The sequence below is a fragment of the Ctenopharyngodon idella genome, chromosome 3 (genome assembly GCF_019924925.1).
Source record: "Ctenopharyngodon idella isolate HZGC_01 chromosome 3, HZGC01, whole genome shotgun sequence".
Taxonomy (NCBI): domain Eukaryota; kingdom Metazoa; phylum Chordata; class Actinopteri; order Cypriniformes; family Xenocyprididae; genus Ctenopharyngodon; species Ctenopharyngodon idella.
Window position 1 is genome coordinate 44,362,645 of NC_067222.1, and position 22,621 is coordinate 44,385,265.

Here is a 22,621-nt window from a genome sequence, read left to right on the forward strand (position 1 = left end):
CTGATAAATTACCCTGGGGCTACTATATTTTCACAAGTCAATGTGAGTCTCGGTGATCGATTGATATCTCAGAGTTCGAGCACATATGCTTATCGATGTATCATCGAGAGTCTCATCAACTTCAATAAAGATGCGCTGGAATCGCTTTTCTCCGCAGGGCTGTTTTACAAAGACACAGCCGGTCATATGGATGCAACCGACCCTGCTGGTAATAACCAGGGTTTGACAAAGAGGGCTTCTTACACAGCGAACAGCCGAGTGGTGGAACTGCTGGCACCTATACACAGCGATAAAATTAATGTTGAATGGTGTGGACATTAAAATATGTATGATCAGAGCCAAAGACAAATTCTGTCTGATGAAGGGATGGTGATGTGGCGTACAAATTAAATATTCAGTCAGCGAGCCTATTCGTCAAGAAAGTCACTGTATCACCACCTGTGAGACTGGGACATGCCCAGGCTTTACTCTCGAGCACAGCCAAGTATCCGATAGATCGAGTTTGCTTAAAAAATGTCTCCATACCGGCTGGGTCTCGTGTTTCAAATCAAGAAACTTTGTTTTTAGGAACACTACCAAAATCTATCATCCTGGGTATGGTCAATAATGACGCATTCACAGGTACCTACAATAAAAACCCATTTGCATTCAAACATTACAATTTGGAGTTCTTTGCAGTCTACGTCGATGGTCAGCAATTCCCCACCAAGCCACTACAACCAAATTTTGAATCAGGGTCGGCGGTACGAAAATTTTATCAGCTGGCGATGGCGTCAGGAAGACATCTTAAAAATCAACCGCTCTCTATCGACAGAAATGATTTTCTGAATGGATACACCCTTTAATCTCACACCTGACGAAGACTGCGGTCAGCATATATCACTCATCAAGTCCAGTAACATCAGACTTGAGGCCCGCTTCAGACAGCCGTTACCGCATACTATTAACTTAATTGTGTATGCTGTTTTTGACAGTATCATTGAAGACAGGTTCTGGTCGATTACTATTGAAATGAACACTGTACAGCTCATGGCCATCATGGACAAAATTTCGTAAATGTTCATTTTCTCTGGGTTCTCCCGAGCGATCAACTGCCTAAAGGCCATTAAGAAACTTACCATCCATGCTGATAATGAATACCCATCCTATCGTATCATATCGGGGGAACATTGGTTGGCTGTTTATTTACAAAGTGATGGTACCGGGTATTTTTTCGACAGTTTTGGCAATCCCCCCGACAGCGACCGCTTTCCAGCCACCATCAAAAACTTTCTGCTAACCAACGCTGTTGACACTATATATTCTGACAGACGTGTCCAGGATTTTGAATCAGACACTTGCGGACAGCACTGTGTTTTTTTTCTGTATCATTTGACCAGGGGTCATGACTAAAATGTGATGAAACTGTATAGCAACGATAATATTAAAAATGATAAAATGGTATCGTGCTTTGTGAAAAGATTAAAACTGAATGTTTGTATTGAAAAATTTTCATGTATTCAGTGTGTGCAAATGTGTAATACTTATATGAACCATAATTGAGTAATCAATCTACATTGTAAAGACTCTTAAAACTGTTATCTTTTTTTATTGTGTTTTTATTTCAAATTTAATCAATACATATACACATCATTTCATGAAAAAATATTAACAAACAAAACATGTTAAAATTCTAACCATCTACTTTGATCGATAATCTGTGATTTAAACACAGGATCTTCTGAACCAACTGACCGACGTACTTTTTTTCTTTTTGCTTTTTTAGAAGAACGATCATGTTCAGGCGTAGTCATACCAGGTTTACTTTTTAAAGAATTAATCATCTGTCTAACATGATAATTAGGTACTGTAGAAAACGGAATGTTTAACTCGGCAAATGACTGTAGAAACTCTGACTATCCTAGCAGTCTTCTGTCATCCCGAACATTTTGTGGTGCTGTAACAATCTTTAACAAGTCGAGCATGTGCGAACCAGGTATAGCTTTTCCCCTGAACACAAACTACCCTGACTCGTTCCATGCACTGAGTCCTTTAGCTTTAGACATTTTGTCTAATATGTATCTGCTGTTTTTTACACTTCTTGACGGTACATTCTTCAGAACTTCACTCACAACGTCATCCACACTGCCGTTGTCTTCAGGTATAGTTGGTGGTCGTTCGTCTTTATGGCCGTGTTCAGAATATGGTAGCGATAGCGTTAAAACGTTACTCTCCCAATCACCTTGTTTAACGATTGTCAAAAACCTGCTCAGGATGTTTGTGTAGAGTTTGGCTTTTTCGTACTGATTCAAATCAGACCTGAGTAAGATATTTCTTATGGATGCATCCAGATCGTTCTCTACAACCTGTTGAATATTCTCGCAAACATTTTCATTTTTCAGCTTTTCCAGCTGATGCTGGGGTACTAAATACATTTTCTCCGCATACTCCGTCCTCAACCCCTTCTAGAAGATATTAAGCTGGAAATAAAGGGTACTGCGATGCTAAGGAGCGGTAAAATAAATCCTCCAGTCTGATTGAAGACTCGCAAGTTGCAATATTTTATTTTGTCGCAGGGGGGCTTTTCTTTACCCGGCGGAGCTTTCTTGTGCATGTCATAACAGTAGGTAGAATTACAATACCTCAGACAATCGGTGCAGTGTACGGTTCTTTTTGGGTATTTGTAACAATTTGCATCGAAACACACATTGCAGACATACTTGCAATGATGATTTCTAGGGTGATTGTACCCTTTGTAACAAAATTCGCATACATAATCACTACCGATGAAAGCAGTCAGATTAAGAATCATGTAAAAGTGTTCGTCGTGTAAATATAGGAAGACGGTTCTAGGGTGAGGTTCATCATGGTTTTTGTATGTTTCTAACCCACCACTGCTTGTCCTGTAAAAAACAACAATTTTGATGTCTAACAGTTTTTCAAACGTACCTATGTGATGAAGAGCAATCGGGTCATTGATTGAGAAACCAGCGTTGTTGTGGATGCTCAGTGCACACGATTCCAATTCGCTCTCCGGTAACTGAGGATTCAAAAAACGTGCAAGACAGATAGAGAAGCATAATTTGTTCGAAACATTCATCAGACAAAATAAACTCATCTTTTTTCTTTTAATCACCTCGTTGAGAGATAAATCTACAAGTTTACGACGAGTACCGCCGTCTTGTCTATTCGTGGCTATGTTAGCTTGAATTTCAATCTGGTCGTCCGACATAAGCTGATCATCACTTTGTAAAATCCTACTGATTTGATCGATGAAGATGTTAACATCATAATTATTACTGGGTGTTAAAACACCTGTAACATCCGATTTTAAATTTGGGTCTTTCAAGGTCACAACGCGCAGCTAATACAATATGGTAGTGGTTTACGTAATACATTCGATCAGACTTCCAATGTTGCACCTACCGCTTCAGAAAATGATGATTTCACACAACCGTCGACTAGTCATGCAACGCTCGACACAAATAATGCAGACCGATCCAACAACGCAGGATCATCTTCTGGTACTTCACTACCGAGTCGTGCCGATATCGCAGCATTGTTAGATCGGGGTGGAACTGTTCACCTTTATATTCATAATAAAGATTGAAATATGTTGAATACAATTTTTGAAAAGACATTTTTTAAAAAACAGACTGAAAAGATACAAGTTATTGGATAAATGTTTTAAAAATCAGTGAGAAAAAGATTAAACAATAATACATGTTTTTTTAAATCATAGTGTAAAAATCATGGATACATTTTTTAAAATATAATGAAAACATGCTATGTAAGAGATGTAGCAAAGCTAAACAGGATGTCATCTATCTACGAAATAATTGGTGATGTATAGCACCGAGGAGATCCACAATCAAACGACGCACGCGTAAGTGTTCACGTAACGCATCGTGAATGATTTCAAAATTTTCAAACATTCCACGGGAAGAGCGGGCACAGCTGTCTATCAGCTCACGAATTCTGTCATCTTGTCTATTCAAGTCTGTTGCAAATCTCATTATGCTGTTGATGCAGTTTGGTGAGAATTTCTTCACGTTGACTACTAAGACGATTTATCATATCCACAAATAAGTTTTCAATGCAACCTTGACCATTATTCACAGAATCTATCGCTTCTTTCTGAAAAGCATATGGTGTCTGACGACCTCTCAGGGGCACTTCACAATCACTGCTCCAAGACGATTGCTCCCAAGCGTTCAGCTGTGTAGATGTCCATCTGGTTACATCGTTTAAGTTGGTGTCTGTAAAATATATAAAGAATAATATAAGCATACTGAAGTGAAATTGAGATCATTTAAAACTAAAAACATTTTAATTATAATCTAAAATAACTAAGGTAAAATATAGCAATAAGAAATAACAATTTTAAAAATTAAATTATGATAAAAATAAATTAAGATAAAATATCACATTATGAAAAACATTTAAAATTAGAAACTAAAATAATTTGTTAAATTGAGATAAAATAACATTTAAATTTAGAACCTAAAATAATTTGTTAAATTAAGACAAATCATTTAACTAAATCTATCAAAAATATCCAGAGAGTGAATAAAAAATAAGACATACCTTCAACCGACTCTCTGTTAATTCTCTGTCTACTACCATCGACCGGAATCACACGTTGTCCTGACGGAAGTTCAGAATCATCATAGCGATCACTGGTGGTGGTCTCTGGCGTTGCAACCTGTTCAATTGAAGAATCTTCTCCAGTCAATTTGGAAGATTGGGTTAAATCGACAAAACCCAGCTGAGTCAAAAACTGTTGGATGTCTAAACAAAGAAAGAAAAAAAACAAGTTTTTTCGTTAGTTTATTCCACGTTTTCCTGTCACATTAACAATATATCTGTGAAAACACGCAAGACACATGTAGAACATTCGATCTGTGAAAAAACTCAAAAGAAAGATATAGACATTTTTCAGACATGGTCGATAGTGCTGTTGTTAGCACCTTTGTCTTCGATTCCAGAAATTGTGGGTTCGTTCCCCAGATAGAACAAGATTTTTTTTTTCAAGGTAAAAATCACCTTGAGCAGGATCGGAGACAGCATCCGAATTCTGGATTCTGAGTTGGTCAGCGGCTATTTTATGAAAAAACACAGACATACAAAAATCATAAATATTTAATACGAAAAATAGTAATTTAATTTTTGAAAAAAAAACATTGACTGAGAAGACTTAGTGATTCAATCTAATTCTTGAAACTCAATCAATTCCAAAGTGTTTGTGACTAAAACGGAAAGCTTGTTAGGTGAAAAATACTTTCTAAAAAATAATAATATGCTCAATTAGTTAATATAACAATCTTTTACTTAAAAATCTATAAAACATTGTCTACAACAAGACATTCAAAATAGATAGCAAAACATTTTATCTAGACAAGTATTTTTAAAAGATAGAGTTTAACTTACTTTGTTTCTGGGCCATGGCGAGACAGGAAAAATCAGCTTAAGATGAGATGAAGTTTCGAAGAGTCGAAAAAAACTTTGTGATGAGACGACCCTCTCATGGTGTTTTTATCTCCTGGACTTTTTCACCCCTTTTTAAATAAAAATATTTTCTTATTCATATATTATTTCTTAATTTCAACCGTTTAAAGATAAGAAAGATCACATTATATGATTCAGTCATAATTGTGAAATTTTTTTGTTTAACTGTAAAATATCTTTTCACTCGCAATGTTTAAAAATAGTTGTTTTATTAATACATTTGTTTTTTATTACACATTTGTTATCCGTTTTAATCTTTTTTTTGTTCATTAATTTTCATTTTTTCACATGATACAATTTCAATCAGTGACAGCTAGATGTCCCCCGAGTTCCGCTCTTGTGTGACAGAGAACAACTTCTGCTCCGCTGATCATATACGCTTGTCAAAAAAAACACAGTTTCATTTGTGAAATTTCTCCCCAGGGGGTAATTTTATCCTTTTGCGCGCGTGAAAACGTGTTTTTTCCTACTGAAAACAGTATATTGACAAAACCCCGGTTTTATTTACGATCGGAGGCAAAAAGCAGTGACAACCTTGTTTTTGCGTGGATAATTTTTTTTTTTAAAAAAAACAGTGCAGAAAGGTATGCCGTGGAAATCGGATATTCTAAGGTAAATAACCACAAATGTTCTCTCTCTGAGATTTTCTTTATGTGTGTGATATCTGATCAAACGCATTGATGGTTGATTAAACTGTTTAAACTAGTTTATTTTAATAGAATATTAAATATATAATATCCGTTCTCATTTATGTAAACTAGATGTTTGTATCATTAAAATGTAGAGCTAAGCTATATGTAGATTAAAGATCAGACCGTTGAATAAACGCATACTTTGAGTTACATTTAAGCATAATCACTTGCGTCATAGATATTCAAACAGTTTTAGTGGTTTTGTTTTTTTCTTTACGCAGACCAATAGGTAAATCATACAATTCAATGAATATAATATTATTTTTTTATCTATTTAAAGGTAAGAAATATCACATTATCCGAGTTCTGCGCGTGTGTGACAGAGAACAACATCTGCTCCACTGATCACTGTGTGTAAACATATACGCTTGTCAAAAAAAACAATTTCCTTGACTCAATGGAACTTTTGTCTCCTTTGTCCACGAGAAAAATGTATGAGGGTTTTATACACTCATTTAGGGAAAATCTTTTGCATCGTTTTATTTCGCTTGTTTGTGATCACATAGTTTATTTTTAAACCATTTATAGATCATTGATTTTACTCTTCTTACAGTCAGAGGTGTGAAATCTGAGACTGTTTGTGCATGGGGGTGGGATGGGTGGCTGTTGTGTGTGTGTGGGGTGTGGGGTGGGGGTGGGGGGGGGGGGGGGGGGGGTACAAGCAATAGGGATAACCGCACCCTGGAGAGGATTGTGAAACAAAACCCATTCAAAAATGTGGGGGAGATTCACAAAGAGTGGACTGCAGCTGGAGTCAGTGCTTCAAGAACCACTACGCACAGACGTATGCAAGACATGGGTTTCAGCTGTCGCATTCCTTGTGTCAAGCCACTCTTGAACAACAGACAGCGTCAGAAGCGTCTCGCCTGGGCTAAAGACAAAAAGGACTGGACTGCTGCTGAGTGGTCCAAAGTTATGTTCTCTGATGAAAGTAAATTTTGCATTTCCTTTGGAAATCAGGGTCCCAGAGTCTGGAGGAAGAGAGGAGAGGCACACAATCCACGTTGCTTGAAGTCCAGTGTAAAGTTTCCACAGTCAGTGATGGTTTGGGGTGCCATGTCATCTGCTGGTGTTGGTCCACTGTGTTTTCTGAGGTCCAAGGTCAACGCAGCCGTATACCAGGAAGTTTTAGAGCACTTCATGCTTCCTGCTGCTGCTTAATTGGCCAGCAAACTCGCCTGACCTTAACCCCATAGAAAATCTAAGGGGTATTGTGAAGAGGAAGATGCGATATGCCAGACCCAATGCAGAAGAGCTGAAGGCCACTATCAGAGCAACCTGGGCTCCTATAACACCTGAGCAGTGCCACAGACTGATCGACTCCATGCCACGCCGCATTGCTGCAGTAATTCAGGCAAAAGGAGCCCCAACTAAGTATTGAGTGCTGTACATGCTCATACTTTTCATGTTCATACTTTTCAGTTGGCCAAGATTTCTAAAAATCCTTTCTTTGTATTGGTCTTAAGTAATATTCAAATTTTCTGAGATACTGAATTTGGGATTTTGGGATTTTATAATCATCAAAATTAAAAGAAATAAACATTTGAAATATATCAGTCTGTGTGTAATGAATTAATATAATATACAAGTTTCACTTTTTGAATGGAATTAGTGAAATAAATCAACTTTTTGATGATATTCTAATTATATGACCAGCACCTGTAGGTGGAGTATCCTTTTCTAAATCCAGGTCTTTAAGGTCTTTCACATGATCCTCCACAGGAAACGAATTCATTAGAGCAGGACTGTTAGATGAGAAGTCTCAGGTTGGAACTTGCTAACATCTCCTGAGTTCTTTTCAACAGATCAACTGCTTCCTCAACCGTGGGCACTGATTTCAGGCCATCATCTACATAAAAGTCACGCTCTACGAAGGGTCTTGCATCCTTCACAAACTCAAGTTCTCCATGTTTAGCTGCACGATGAAGTCCATAGATTGCTACTGTGGGAGAGGGACTATTGCCAAAAACATGGACCTTCATTCTAAATTCTGAGACATCTTTGGAGGGGTCATTGTCCTCAAACCATAAGAAGCGGAGAAAGTTGTGATGATCCGCTCTCACCACAAAGCTATGGAACATCTGTTCAATGTCAGCAGTAAATGCTACCGCCTCTTTTCCGAAAAAGCAGCAGAACACCCAGCAAGGAGTTATTCAGATCAGGTCCAGAGAGAAGCACTTGATTCAGCAAAAGACCTTTGTACTGGGCACTAGAGTCAAAAACGACTCTGATCTGTCCTGGCTTGCGAGGATGATAGACCCCGAATATAGACAGGTACCATACTTCCTCATTTTCCTTCACAGGTGGAGCTAGTTCTGCATGACCTGCATCAAAAATTCTTTGCATGAACATGACGAAATGTTCCTGCATTTGAGGCTTCTTCTTCTTCTTCCCTATTGTTGGGCAGCTGTTGGCGTGGAATTCGAAAAGGAAGAGGTGCCACCCAGCTGTTAGAGCTATCAATGAACATTTCCTTGTCCATGAGTTTAATGAATGCTCGATCTTCAATGGAAGAGGCTACCTCTTCATCATCTTGTGAAGATATTGTTACCCAACAGATACTCAGGGCAAGTGGTTGGGTAGAAATGACAGCCTTGTAAAGAGATGGCATGATCTTTGCTGCTAAGCTTCTCTTTCACCTGTAAGGGCTCACAAAGGCTCACAAAGGCTTGGGCGTCCATTATGAAGTATGTTCGTGCGAAACACATCAACTGTGATAGGCTTGTGTGCTGACCCCAAGCAGACATTTCCAACAATCACCCAACCGAAATCGAGTTTTTGGGCATATGGTGCCTTGTTTGGACCATTGAGCTGTTTCCTTACTTTGTGGACTTGGATGATGTCTCTCCCTAAGAGTAGCAATATTTGAGCACATGGATCGATCTCAGGTATTTCATGAGCGATAGACTTCAGGTGGGGCAACCGGAGTGCAATGGTGGGAGATGGAATCTCAAAGTGGTCATCAGGCATGTAATTACACTCAATAAGTGTTGGGAGTGAGACACATACCTTTCCATCCATAGATACGGCTTGAAACCCAGTGGCTCTCCTTCCTGAAGTTTCTGTCACCCCAGCACAAGTTCGAAGAGTGTATGGATGCTCTGTTCCTTTTACTTTGAATATGTCAAAAAACTCAGATCTTGATAGAGATCTGTTACTTTTCTCGTCGAGCACTGCGTACATCTTCACCATAGCCTCTGGAGAGCCTTCAAGATATACTCTTATCAGACATATCTTAGAGCATGATTTGGGTATTGGTCTCCACAAATCTCTGTCCATTGTGAAGTGACATTAGCAGAAGGGCTTCTATCCTTCTCCCCGCCATGATCTGATGAGGGGTCTTTATTAGCCCACGGAGGAGGACCAGGATGAAGTGCAGACACATGCTTATCGATCTCACATTCTTTGCATTTGATTACTGCTTTGCAGTTCTTTGCCAAGTGAACCGTGGAAGCACAGCACCTATAGCACACGCCGTTTTCTCTAAGCAGTGTTTGCCTTTCCTCTAGAGTCTTTGCTCTGAACCCACTGCAACATCTCAGAGGATGAGGTTTGTTTTTATGTATAGGACACTGCTTTTCTACATCAATAGGTTCATTATTGGAACTTCTTGTGGGAGGAATACTAAAGTTTGGATCATTTCCAGCACGTGCTTCCTGACAGACGAAGTCAGTAAGAAAGGAAAATGGAGGGAAGGTAACTTTGTACTTCCTTTTGTACTCAGAACCTTGATAAATCCATTTTTCTTGCAGGTGATAAGGCAGCTTCTCCACAATTGGATTGACTCATCTGGAGGTGTCCAGGTAAGGTTTAGCTGACTGAATTTCACATAGTAGATCTCCAAGCTCTTGTAATTTCAGAGGATTTTGTTTACTGATTTTTGGGAATTTCTCAATTTTGTCAAAAAGTGCTTTCTCAACCACCTCAGGGGATCCATACATCTCCTCTAGACGGTCCCAAGCCATTCTAAGCCCAATGTCAGGATACTTTAAATTCACTGAAAATATGATGAAATATATATGATATATTTAATGGATGCAAGTCTTATTATATTTCATATATTAGGCTATAATTATATTATATTTCATCAGATTTTCTTTTTTGTCATAAATCAATGCTTTTAGTCACCCTTTATGTCTGTCAGTGTTCCTGAAAAGTAACACTTTTGGACATATACAACATGGGTCTAAAGTGACCTGAATGAGTTATTGTTTTCTATATTGCATATATTACAAGAAATTAATTTCATCATTCATTATTCCAGGTATTCCTCAAACAAATCCTTATTTTAATTTTTCCTTTCTTACTTTTTGAATATTATTTTGTGTGTGTGTGTGTGTGTCACTACCCTCAAAGGACAAAGTATACTTCACTTTTTACGCGGGGGTCAGCATACAGATTTATGCACAACATATCCCAGGTATCTTTCGGTGAAATAGCTGTTGAACCAGGTGAAGGTCCTGGGCAGCTCGTCAGGATACTTCTTCTTGTGCCCTGAGTGGGGGGATGCTCACTCCAGTAAGAGCCCTTTTTACTCAATTTATTGGACTGTGTCTGAGTTTGTGTCTGACTGTGTCTGAGCTTCCCCGCCAAGCTCCGCTCCGCGGCCCCCTGCCCCCTCTACAACACTGCAGCCTGTTGTGCTGCCGATGGATCGTCCTGGTCCCTCTACGGAGCAACCAGCCGTGTCATTCGGCATGTCTGCAGATGATCAGATGTCGATCGCAGCATCGGAAGGTGAGCAGGAGTCCTTGGGAGATGAAGACTCGGCTGCGTTGCCTCCCTCTGGGACGGTACCGTTGCCCAAGGCCGATCCTGAGCTGACGGCTATGCTTTCCCGGGCCGCCGAGAAGGTCGGGCTCGTGTGGAATCCTCCACCGCGTCCCGAACCATCTCGGTTGGATGATTGGTATCTCGGGGGGGGCCCGCTGGTCCGACCTTGGATGGCGGAGAGGCCAAGGGGTACGCTGGGATCCCCCCAGTCGAGCGGTCCGTTGCAATGCAGATGTGTCCAACGGCCGCCGGCTGGCGCGGTGAACCGCGTCTCCCATCCCCGGCCTGTAAATTCTCCTCAGGGTTGACGGAGAAAGCTTACAGAGCCTGTGGACAGGCCACCTCCGCTCTGCATGCCATGGCCCTTTTGCAGGTGTCAGGGTTTTACAGCCCCTACTTCATTGTACCCAAGAAGGGCGGTGGGCTATGGCCAATCCTGGATCTGTGTGTCCTGAATCGGTCCCTTCACAGGCTGCCGTTCAAGATGTTTATGCAAAAATGCATTTTCGAATGTATCCGTCCCCAGGATTGGTTTGCAGCGATCGACCTGAAGGATGCGTACTTTCATGTCTCGATTCTGCCTCGACACAGACCCTTCCTACGGTTTGCATTCGAGGGTCAGGCATATCAGTACAAGGTCCTACCCTTTGGGCTGGCCCTGTCACCCCGCGTCTTTATGAAGGTTGCAGAGGTGGCCATTGTTCCGCTCAAGGAACAGGGCGTTCGCATTCTCAACTACCTCGACGACTGGCTCATCCTGGCCAGCTCGCGAGAGCAGTTGTGCGAACACAGGGACATGGTGTTAGCTCATCTCAGCCGGTTGGGTCTTCGGGTCAACTGGGACAAGAGCAAACTCGCCCCTGGGCAGAGGATCTCTTATCTCGGTATGGAACTGGACTCGGTCGCCCAGACAGCGCGCCTCACCAAGGAGCACGTCCAGTCAGTGTTGACCTGCCTGAGTACGCTCAAGCGCAGGACAGCGGCCCCACTGAAACTCTTTCAGAGGCTCCTGGGGCTTATGGCATCCGCAGCCACAGTCACGCCGCTCAGATTGCTTCATATGAGGCCGCTTCAACACTGGCTCCACGGCCGGCTCCCGAGATGGGACTCACACTCTCACCAAGTGGTCAGACCCTTCGTTCCTGCGGGCTGGAGTTCCCCTCGAACAAGTGTCTAGGCATGTTCTGGTCCATACAGATGCCTCTGCTACAGGGTGGGGTGCCACGTACAATGGGCATGCAGCGTCGGGTCTGTGGACGGGGCCTCAACTGCATTGGCATATCAATTGCCTCGAGTTGCTTGCAGTACATCTTGCACTGAGCCGCTTCAAGGAGCTGCTGTCAGACAAGCGCGTACTGGTCCGCTCGGACAGGACTGCGGCTGTTGCTCCCGCCGCATGTCGCAACTCGCCCGCCATCTCTTGCTATGAAGTCAGAAGCATCTGAGGTCGTTTCATGCCATTCATGTCCCAGGCGTGCTCAACGGTGCAGCCGACAAGCTCTCACGTCAGCCTCCTCTACCGGGCGAATGGAGACTCCATCCCCAGGTGGTCCAGCTGATTTGCAGAGCTTCGGCAAGGCACAGGTAGATCTGTTCGCCTCCCCGGAGACTGCCCATTGCCAGTTGTTTTATGCCCTGACCGGCAGCACGCTCTGCACGGATGCTCTGACACACAGCTGGCCCCGGGGCCTACGCAAGTATGCGTTTCCCCCAGTGAGCCTTCTCGCACAGCTCCTGTGCAAAGTCAGGGAGGACGAGGAGCAGGTCTTGCTAGTGGCTCCGTATTGGCCCACTCGGACCAGGTTTTCGGATCTCCTCGCGACAGCACCTCCCTGGCCCATTCCTCTGAGGAAGGACCTTCTGACTCAGAGACAGGGCACCCTCTGCGCCCCGGCCTGTGGAAACTCCATGTGTGGTCCCTGGACGGGACGCGGAGGTTCTGAGTGATCTCCCGCAAGCGGTCGTAGACACGATCACTTCCGCTTTGGCTGTCTCCCTCCACCCTCAAGGTGTATGTTGCCGCTATTGCCGCACATCAGTCTTTGGGGAAGCACGATCTGATCGTCAGGTTCCCGAGGGGGGCGAGGAGACTAAATCCGCCTCGCCCTCCCTCCGTACCCTCTTGGGATCTCACCCTGGTACTTACATCTCTCCGGGGTCATCCCTTCGAGCCTTTGCAATCAGTCGAGTTAAAAGTACTATCCCTTAAGACCGTCCTCCTGGTTGCATTGGCCTCGCTCAAGAGGGTAGGGGACCTGCACGCATTTTCGGTCGACGAATTGTGCCTGGAATTCGGGCCCGGTGACTCTCACGTTATCCTGAGACCCCGGCCTGGATATGTGCCCAAGGTTCCTACCACTCCCTTCAGAGATCAGGTAGTGAACCTGCAAGCGCTGCCTTCGGAGGAGGCAGACCCAGCCCTGGCCTTGCTCTGTCCCATCCGTGCTCTGTGCCTGTACATGGATAGAACGCAAAGCTTTAGGACTTCAGATCAGCTCTTTGTCTGTTATGGAGGCCAGCAGAAGGGAAAGGCTGTCTCCAAGCAGAGGATGGCCCACTGGATAGTGGACGCCATCGCCTTGGCTTATCAGTCCCAAGGCGTGCCTTGCCCGCTCGGGTTGAGAGCCCACCTCACCAGAACAGTGGCCTCTTCCTGGGCGCTGGCGCACGGTGCCTCGCTGACAGATATCTGTAAAGCTGCGGGCTGGGCGACACCTAACACGTTCGCTAGATTCTATAGCCTCTATAGACGGTATCTTCCCGTGTACTCGCTTCCAGCAGCCGGTAGACGCAATGAGCCCGTTCTAGTGTCGGCTTGCAATGCCACTCCTGCCCCCTGGGCCGGTTATGTGCATCCATTGCTCCAGTGGAGTTCCCCGCTTGGCGAACCCTGTCGAGTTCCTTCACCTCCCTTTGCGGCTCGAACATTGCGGAGTGTCTGATGCCAGGCCAAACGTCCGTCACCGACGTTGATGTTTGGCTGGGTGCCATATGTCGTGACCCCTCCTCGTGAGTGGTCCCATATGTGTATTGTCCATGGTCAACTCCCCACGTTGAGCCCGTGTCTTTCCCTTAGCAGAGCCAGCTCTGCTGTCACCTGTCAGATGAGTCTCCCCCTATGCTTAGGCTGGAGCCATCCCAGGGACTCCATATGCGTACTGCCAACGACCAGTCCATATGTGTATTCTCCACGTAAATTCCTCCCCTGCAGGGTAGGATGTGGCCTCTGCAGCGTCCCTTATGGGTTCGCTTCCCCAGTGTTGTCTAAGTCTTACTGTAGTGGGTCTTGCGGAACAGCAGTAGACTCTCTCGGCGTTAGCTCGCCCCCTTCTCCGCCCCTCTGGTGCGCCGGGTGGCTAGAGCTTGCGCTGGGCTCTGGAAGGGGTCTGTAACTGTGCCGTTTTATTTGGGATCCCAATTCGTCGGTCACTACTGATGTACATCGAACGTGACCGACTGAAAGGAAACGTCTTGGTTACGTATGTAACCCTCGTTCCCTGAAGGAGGGAATGGAGACGCACGTCCCGTCGCCACATTTCCTGTGCCCTCACTGTAGTGTGGACACCAGTTGTCTCCTCAGCTAAAAACAGAGTGCGATTGCATCTGCTCCCTATTTATACCACCTGGCGGGGGCGGTGCGCATTATGCAAATATCGCACGCCAATTCCATTGGCTTGTTGTAAGTTTACTCGAAGCAGATAGGGCTCTCTAGCGATATCCCAATTCGTCGGTCACTACTGACGTATGTCTCCGTCCCCTCCTTCAGGGAACGAGGGTTACATATATAACCGAGACGTTTTCATAGCTTGTGCATCAAATGGTTAACTGTCTGTTTTCACATTCATAACAGTTTACAAATTCAGCATGTGGGGTAGCGAAACTTGTTTCCTCAGGAGGAACTACAATAGAGTGACTTGAGTGTTGCTCCACATAATCACTGGTGCGTTGCACAGGGTCTATAGGAGGAGTGATTTGGGTATCTGAACAGCAACTGCCTCCTTCCATGCTCTCTATAGCCTCCTCCAATACTTTCGCTTCAGCCATAGCAGCAGCAGCAGCTTCCTTTTCATGTTCTAATGCTGTAAGACTGCCTTCCATACGAACTTTCTCAATTTTCATTTCATTTTCTTTCTTGACGTAATATGCACGTGTACGCTCAGCCTCAGCTCTAGCTCTTGCTTTAGCCGCAGCCATGCTAGCTGATGTCCTTCTAGACCTTTTAGATGATGTTGTTGAACAACAGATCTCGTTTCCAATATATTCTCAGTCTCCAATTTTCTCTCACTCTCCATGACGTATGATGCATAAATCGTACCTCTGGGATGAGGACTGGAATAATGCAGAAGAATGAGATATGAGAAGAGACTTTTGTGAGAGCAGACTCTGTAGCTTTACTGAAGAGATTTCGTCTTTCCACTCAATTGAAGAGGATCCGTCTTTTCACTATTCTGTCCCTGCTGCAAGTAGGTTGCACCTCGACAGATAGTTAAACAGGATGAGGGCTTAAGAAAAAGTTGAAACCAAAGGAGTTCTCTTTCAGTGTTTTACTTAAAATCTTCAGTTGCCAACATTGTTTTTTGTGAAACTAAAATGCAGACATAAAGCATATATTAAGTATCAAGTATAAATAAATGTAAATTTTAAGGGAAAAACAGAATCTAGCGCTAATATATATGAAAGAGAGATATCAACAATCTTCTTTGTTAAATGTTCAACAAATTATTTTAAATGGCATGAAATACTTCTTTTTTAATATAAATGAAAATCAATAAACAATTAAACTTACAGACGATGGCCTCTTTGGCATGAAATGACAAGAATATAGCTTTAATCAGGGAGACATCTGCTGCTGCATCACTGCTATTGTGAAGTGAAAACTAAGATGGCTGACATGACCTCTAACCTAAGTCACATGATGTATATTAGCCAATGAAATAAACCCCAAATTAAATGACTACTTAAATGGTCAGAACAAAAATAATTTATAATATGTAAAATCATATAACATCTGGTATAAAATTAAGTGTGCTACTAAAATGCTATTAAACGTTTATTTATAAAACAAATCAAATTTTTCAGAGAGCAGGGAAAGCACTTACTTTTGAATAGCATGAATAGCAGAATGCAATAAAGTTGAAAACTAAAAGATCTCTCTCTCTCTCTCTCTCTCTCTCTCTCTCACACACACACACACACACACACAGCATATGCATTTCAAAAGTGAAAAACATTCACATCTCCAAAAGATTATAAAAAAATTCTAACACAGTGAATAATAAAAAAACAGTTACTAAATTTACTGAGTGCAATTATTATAGTTAAATAAAAATATAAAAACCTGGAAAAAGATTTCCTCCTGCAGTGATGTCCGAATGAATGTTTACAAATTATATTAGTTTACACTGAAATCTAAAAATCTCTCTCGCTCTCTCTCTCTGTGGAAGTGACTTCTTGCAACAACGAGTAACTGGCTCCTCACTTAGTTCAAAGAGGTGTTTTTCTCACTAGAGATAAATGTGATATTGTGGAATATTACTGGAGATCACGCAGCAATTGACTTCAAAACAAGACCCGTATTAAAGCTGCTTATTTCTTAAAGTTTACTTTTTCAAGATACTACTATAATATAAATGCATACATATATTTCATACAGTTTCTATTTGGGGGCATAAAGGGTTAGTTCACCCAAACATATAAATTCAGTCATTATTTACTCGCCTTCATGCTGTCAATCCCTGTGTTTTTCTGAACACAAAAGGTGATTTGTCAAGTTTGTCCTGCTGGTTTCTGTTCATACAGTATCAGTAAATGGAGCCTGACTTCCAGAAGCTTCATGACATTATTTGATGATGCTTTTGAAGCTCCATTGTATGAACAGAAACCAGCAGAACAAACTTGACCAAAATCACATCCTCAATGTCCTTTGGTCTTTGTCTAGATGCTGTCGCTGGCTCTGGGCTCACTGAGGATGAAGAGACCACATCAACATCAGGCCAGATGAGGCAGTAAGGGCAGGAGGAGTGATGGAGGGTCTCATCCATGGCTCTACACCATTCCCAGGATCTGCTGTGACTCTCCATCCTCAGTGCTCACACCAGTCTGAGGACATTTCATCCTGCAAAAATGCACAAACATAATACAAAAGCAGTCATTTTAGCAACACAATGTCATCTGATTTCTGTATTAGAAGTAACAAAATGATCTTACTTTATATTTTTGTTTCAGGTTTTTCTTTTTTTCTTTTTTTTTTGGTCACAAATGCCACTGTCACCTGTCACCTGTCCTGCTCCACCACAAAAGCTCTGCAGCAAATGCACAGACATCAAGAATCAGAAAAGTGCTGTAATAACTCTGTTTAAATTACAATAATTAAAATAAACTACAACTTAAGATTTAAATAGACTTGGTATTCATTTCTGTCCCTGTAACATCCAGACAAGATTCAAGTTTTCTCTGAGATTTATGTGCTCAAATCTACATTCACATGTTGAGGTAGTTGATGATGTGTTAACTCACTTTTAATCCAATACAAATGTTCCTCGTTATCACTCGCGTCACCGGCCTCGCATCAGTTCCCTCACGGCTCTCGCCCGCGCTGCTCGTCACATAGTACATTTGTTTATTTACATTACTTGCATTCATGTAATGTAAACAGTGTTGACAACAGTGAATTTTACATAATAGCAAACACACATCACTCATAGAACATAATCCATCACTCATAAGTCATAATACTTAAAAAATATTTTCCTGTCAGAGGTTAAATAAACATTTAGTAAGCATCTTTAAGACGTATCCTCTTCGGAGAATTAAGTTATGTGTGTTTACTTGAGCTCAACTGTTATCTATACATAATAAAACTTGTTTTTACAGTAAAATCACAACTATACTGTCTAGCATCTTTACACATTCAGCAGTTTACTCTACAGTAGTTCAACAAATGTGACTTTAACACATTGAACCGTGTTTTTGGTTTTCAATGCTCACATTTGACAGCATCCACAGCGCTTTTCTTCTCCGTGTTCGATTATGACGTATCCTCTCCCGTGGCCTCCTGGGATAGAAAAGTATCCAGCGAGGAACACTTCAGAATCTGGGCGGAAGCAGTAGGCCATCCGGGAACTTCTCGACTACTCATTTATAATTACTGAGGTTTCTGACATACTTATTCGCTCGCCTACTGCTTTCCCCCTATTATATAGTAGGTAAGTAGGCAGTTTCGGATGCACTTTAAGTAGGCGCACGTCCGAATCTCGCAAGAATTAGTATGTCACCCAGGTAATTTTCGCCTACTCTTTTTGCTTTGGACAAACTTATTCGCTCGCCTACTGCTTTTCCCCTACTAAATAGTAGAGAAGTAGACGGTTTCGGACGCGGCCTCTGTTAGTTCCTGGAATGTCACATGGCCTGTTCTTCTTTAGAGTAATTTGTGGACTAAAGGTGCACAGAGTGCCCTCCGGCTGCAAGTATGAATTGAAAACACAGTATCCAGTGCTCATAGTGATGACAATAAATATTGAATAAATATTACTCCTCTGTATAGAAAATTGACATAAACATATGAGAATCCATCAATATTTCTCCAAATGTGCATGCTTTTAAGCTAAAAGCCTATATGAAATGCCATAGAGGTAACATGAATGTTCAGACGCTTTGCATCACAGAAATACATTATATTTTAAAGTATATAATAGAATACCAATATTTTAAATTGTAATAATATTTCAAAGGATTGGTATTTTTTCTGTATGTTTGATATACAGCATGATGAGCTTGAGACATGATCACAGAGGGTTTTTTCACATAGCCTACCTGACTGAAAAAGCTCATTATTATGCAGGTCATTAGCACATTATGTGGATCTTTTGTCTTCTCAGGTGTGAATCACAGCATTATTCATGAAGATTCATGCCTCCACGCATACTGTGTTTCTTGACAAAAAGTGTCATAGAAAATTTAAATCTCTCTATTGTTTTATATGAACGAGTAGGCAGGATAATTTTCACATCATTTTGAAGCAAAAAATCTATTCTGCAACCTCCAATACCCAGAAGTCTTGTGAACACCGATTTATTTTTATTTTTTTTTGGCCTTATTTCAGTGACTTAAGTTTTTTGTTTTTTCAATAACCACGCATAAATGTTATTCCTTCAGAAATACAAACATGTACGTACATGTTGTTTACATATTATGGTAGCCAAGTTCGTGCTGAATACAGTGTAATGACACTTTTGCCATTAATATGTTTATGAACAACTGAAAAAAGCACAAATGTCAGGGCATGTCAAAACTTCTCCAGGGCCCCAAAACAGCCTCAGACTCCAGAGGGTTAAAGGTGAGAAATTTGTGGCTGAAGGTACCGACTGCATAGCATGACTAATCTCTCGTAATGAGCTTCATAGCTTATTACGCGTCCAGATTTGACTCCTTTCTAATTCTGGAGTACTTTTGCAAGGCCAGACTTACACTCAACGTTATAATGCAAGGCTGTAAATTAATCTTCATGTACGGCGAAGATTTTGCACAACGATACATTGACAGCTACGCGTTCATACCTATGGCCCTGTCTAAGATGACTGCGGCACTCAATTTGACCATGGCGGAAAAAGGATATTTTCCACATCTTTTCAATAGGATGGAAAACGCAAATTACAAGGGGTATTACCCCGATAAAAAGTTGAAACAACTACGAAAACATGTCCGATAAAGAACAGGTAAAGTTCGACGCATGATACAGCACCGTCTTGGGTAAATTTTTCGATTTCAAGAAGGAGTTGTATGACTATGGCGTGAACGATGTCGTCTTACCACGTGAAGCGTCCATGAAATACCAAGAGGCATTCATAGAATGTACCAGTCTTGATCCATTCAACTCAACGACGCTTATGGGGTGTTGCATGGCCGTCTTCAAAACCCAATGTCTTGAGAGAGATACGTTAGCTCTGACGCATAATAATGCCTACGTCCAACAGAGTAAGACCTACTCAAATGCTTCATCGAATGGCTTGAGTATGTAAAAAAGACTCGAAACATAGATATTCATCATGCTGTAAACCACGGCGAGGTGTCGATCGGACTTTACTTTTTAGACGGGTACTACGAGCAGGGCGGGTTGAAGTATGGGCTAGAGTTTAACGGATGCATCCATCATGGCCACTCGTGCCGCTTTGAACCCCATCAGTGACATCCTATGTCAGGGGTGCCCTATGGGGTTCTCAGGAGACAGTTTGACGATAAGGTTGAAATTCTACAGAATGCGTACGGTTTGAGGTTCTTTGGGAATGCGAATGGGAAAAGATGAAGCGGACCGATCCTTCTGTGAAGGAATTTATGAGTACTTATTCAGCACCCGAGAGGCTGAAACCGAGAGAGACCCTGTTTGGAGGTCGAACTAATGCTTATAAACTCTATCACAAAACGGTAGACAACAGAAAAATAAGTTAAGGATTTTACCAGCTTATATCCTTTATGCCAAGCTAGGTAAAGTTATCCGATCGGCCACCCTCAAATCATTTTCAAAGATTTTAAACCGATTGAAAGTTATTACGGCATTATCAAAGCTAGCGTTTATCCGCCCCGCGAATTACTACTCCTGGTTCTCCCTTACTGTTGTGGTGGAAAACTTATGTTTCCGTTATGTCGTACATGCATGCAAGCTCAAAACCAGACAATGCGCTGTAGCCATACAGATGAAGATTGGGCCCTCACAAGGTGCTGGGTCAGTATCGAACTTTTGAAAGCCATCGAGAAGGGTTACGTTATTGCTAGGATTGATGAAGTTTAGCATTTTCCGCAACGGTCGGACACATTGTTTTGCGATTACGTAAAGACATTTTTACGTCTGAAGCAACAAGCTTCTGGTTACCCGTCAAACGTCGTCACTGATGGTGACAAAGAAGCTTATATTCATGAGTATTTTGAAAAAGAGGGTATTTGTCTTGACCCCGAAAAGATCAGTCACAACCCCGCTTAGAGGGCTATCAACAAGTTATTGCTGAATAGCTTATGGGGACGGTTCTCTATGAGGGAGTCACCACCACAAACTGTTCTTGTGAATGACCCCAAAGATTTTACCAGAATTGTTTTTGGTGAAACCGACACTGGCATATTTTACTTTTGTCTCGGATGATGTGGCTCTTGTCCAGCATCGTACCCCAAAAGGCGCAGTTCGGGAGACTCGCGACATTAATATGTTTGTAGGAGATTTTACAACCGCTCACGCACGGCTGGAGCTGTATGAACTCATGGATAAACTCCACAACCGCTTGTTATACTCCGACACAGACAGTGTTATTTTTGTATCTAGGGAGGGTGACTGGGATCCCCCTCCGGGGGATCATTTGGGAGAGTTGACGAATTAAATAGACGACAATGATTTTATTACAGTATTTTGCTCTAGCGGTCCGAAATCTTATGGATATCGCACGGCCAAATGTAAAGTGTGCATGAAGGCTAAGGGTATAATGTTAAATGCTAAAAATTCCCAAGCTATTCGTTTGGAGAGTCTTATTGGTCTGGTTAGCAACTATGTGACGTCGCGTGACAGCTCACAATGCATCCTGGCCCACACTGAAAACATTGTGAGAAATAAAAAGACTCTCATGTTGCACAATAAATCAGTCGTTAAAAGGTTTAAGGTGGTGTATAATAAACACAGACTTTTGCCTGATTTCACCATTCTTCCTTATGGCTACTGATTAGATGCTGCACAGAGGATTTCAGGATGCTTCTGATTTTGATTTCAGACTTCAGTATCCATTCTCAGCTGTAATCAGTGGTCTTCCAATTCAGGGAAATTTATTTTTTAATTTATTTATTTTGTAAAAAGTCTGTTGGAAAATGGCATAAATTTGATTTCTAAAAAAAATGAAAACATTGTTTATATTTATAGTTGTTGGCGACCTCTGTATGATGAATTACTTAAACTGTATGACATTAAATTTGTGGAAGGAATACCCCAGAGTCTGACAGATGATGATTTATTACCCGTCAACAAAACTTATGATTCTGGATGACCTGATGAACGAAGCGTGCGGGAACGAGGAGGTTGAAAAGTTTTTCACTCAATTTGTCCATCATTGTAATCTCAGCGCAATTTATATTGTGCAAAATGTATTCGCTCAAGGCAAATCCAGTAGAACCATCAGCTTAAACACAAATTATATGATTTTGTTTAAAAAACCCCAGGATGCCAATCAGCTTGCGGTACTAGGGCGTCAAATGTATCCTGGAAACACAAAATACTTTATGGAGTGCTATCAAGACGCAACTAGCCAAGCTTACGGTTATTTAATGATAAACTATAAAGCAAAAACTCCTGAACAATACTGTCTCATAATGGGTTTGCTTTCTGACTGTCAAGTGGTTTATCTCCAGAAAAAAAAAGAAGAACGTAATCAGTCGTCATGTCTGCCAGATACATAAACTGATACATAAAGCTACGTCTAAACAACAGCGCCTTATTTTACAATCAGCGTCCAACGAACTCATTTTAACATTGTGCGAAGTGGCTCTTAACTTTCTCTATGGTACAATTCCTATCAATCGACAGCAGTACCAAAAACTGAGAAGGAGAAAAAAGGAAATTAAATTTGTCACCGATAAAAAAATTGGTATATCTGCAAAGAAGCAAGTCTTCAATCAGACTGGAGGATTTCTTTTACCGCTCC

The 22,621-nt window shown here is 41.8% G+C and overlaps 1 long non-coding RNA gene across 2 annotated transcripts; it reads right to left on the reverse strand.

The window, feature by feature from the left end:
- Positions 1–1,746: 1,746 nt before the first annotated feature.
- On the reverse strand, positions 1,747–18,630 carry LOC127509278 (uncharacterized). 2 transcript variants are annotated; one of them, XR_007929189.1, is made up of 8 exons: positions 17,940–18,630; positions 17,469–17,547; positions 17,160–17,254; positions 15,739–17,067; positions 5,410–5,537; positions 4,950–5,079; positions 4,567–4,770; positions 1,747–4,238 (listed from the first exon to the last, which is right to left on the reverse strand). It is a non-coding gene; the product is annotated as an uncharacterized LOC127509278 (long non-coding RNA). The 2 variants fall into 2 exon arrangements; XR_007929188.1 differs by having other exon boundaries at positions 1,748–4,238; positions 5,026–5,079; positions 17,940–18,629.
- Between the last annotated feature and the right edge of the window lie 3,991 nt (positions 18,631–22,621).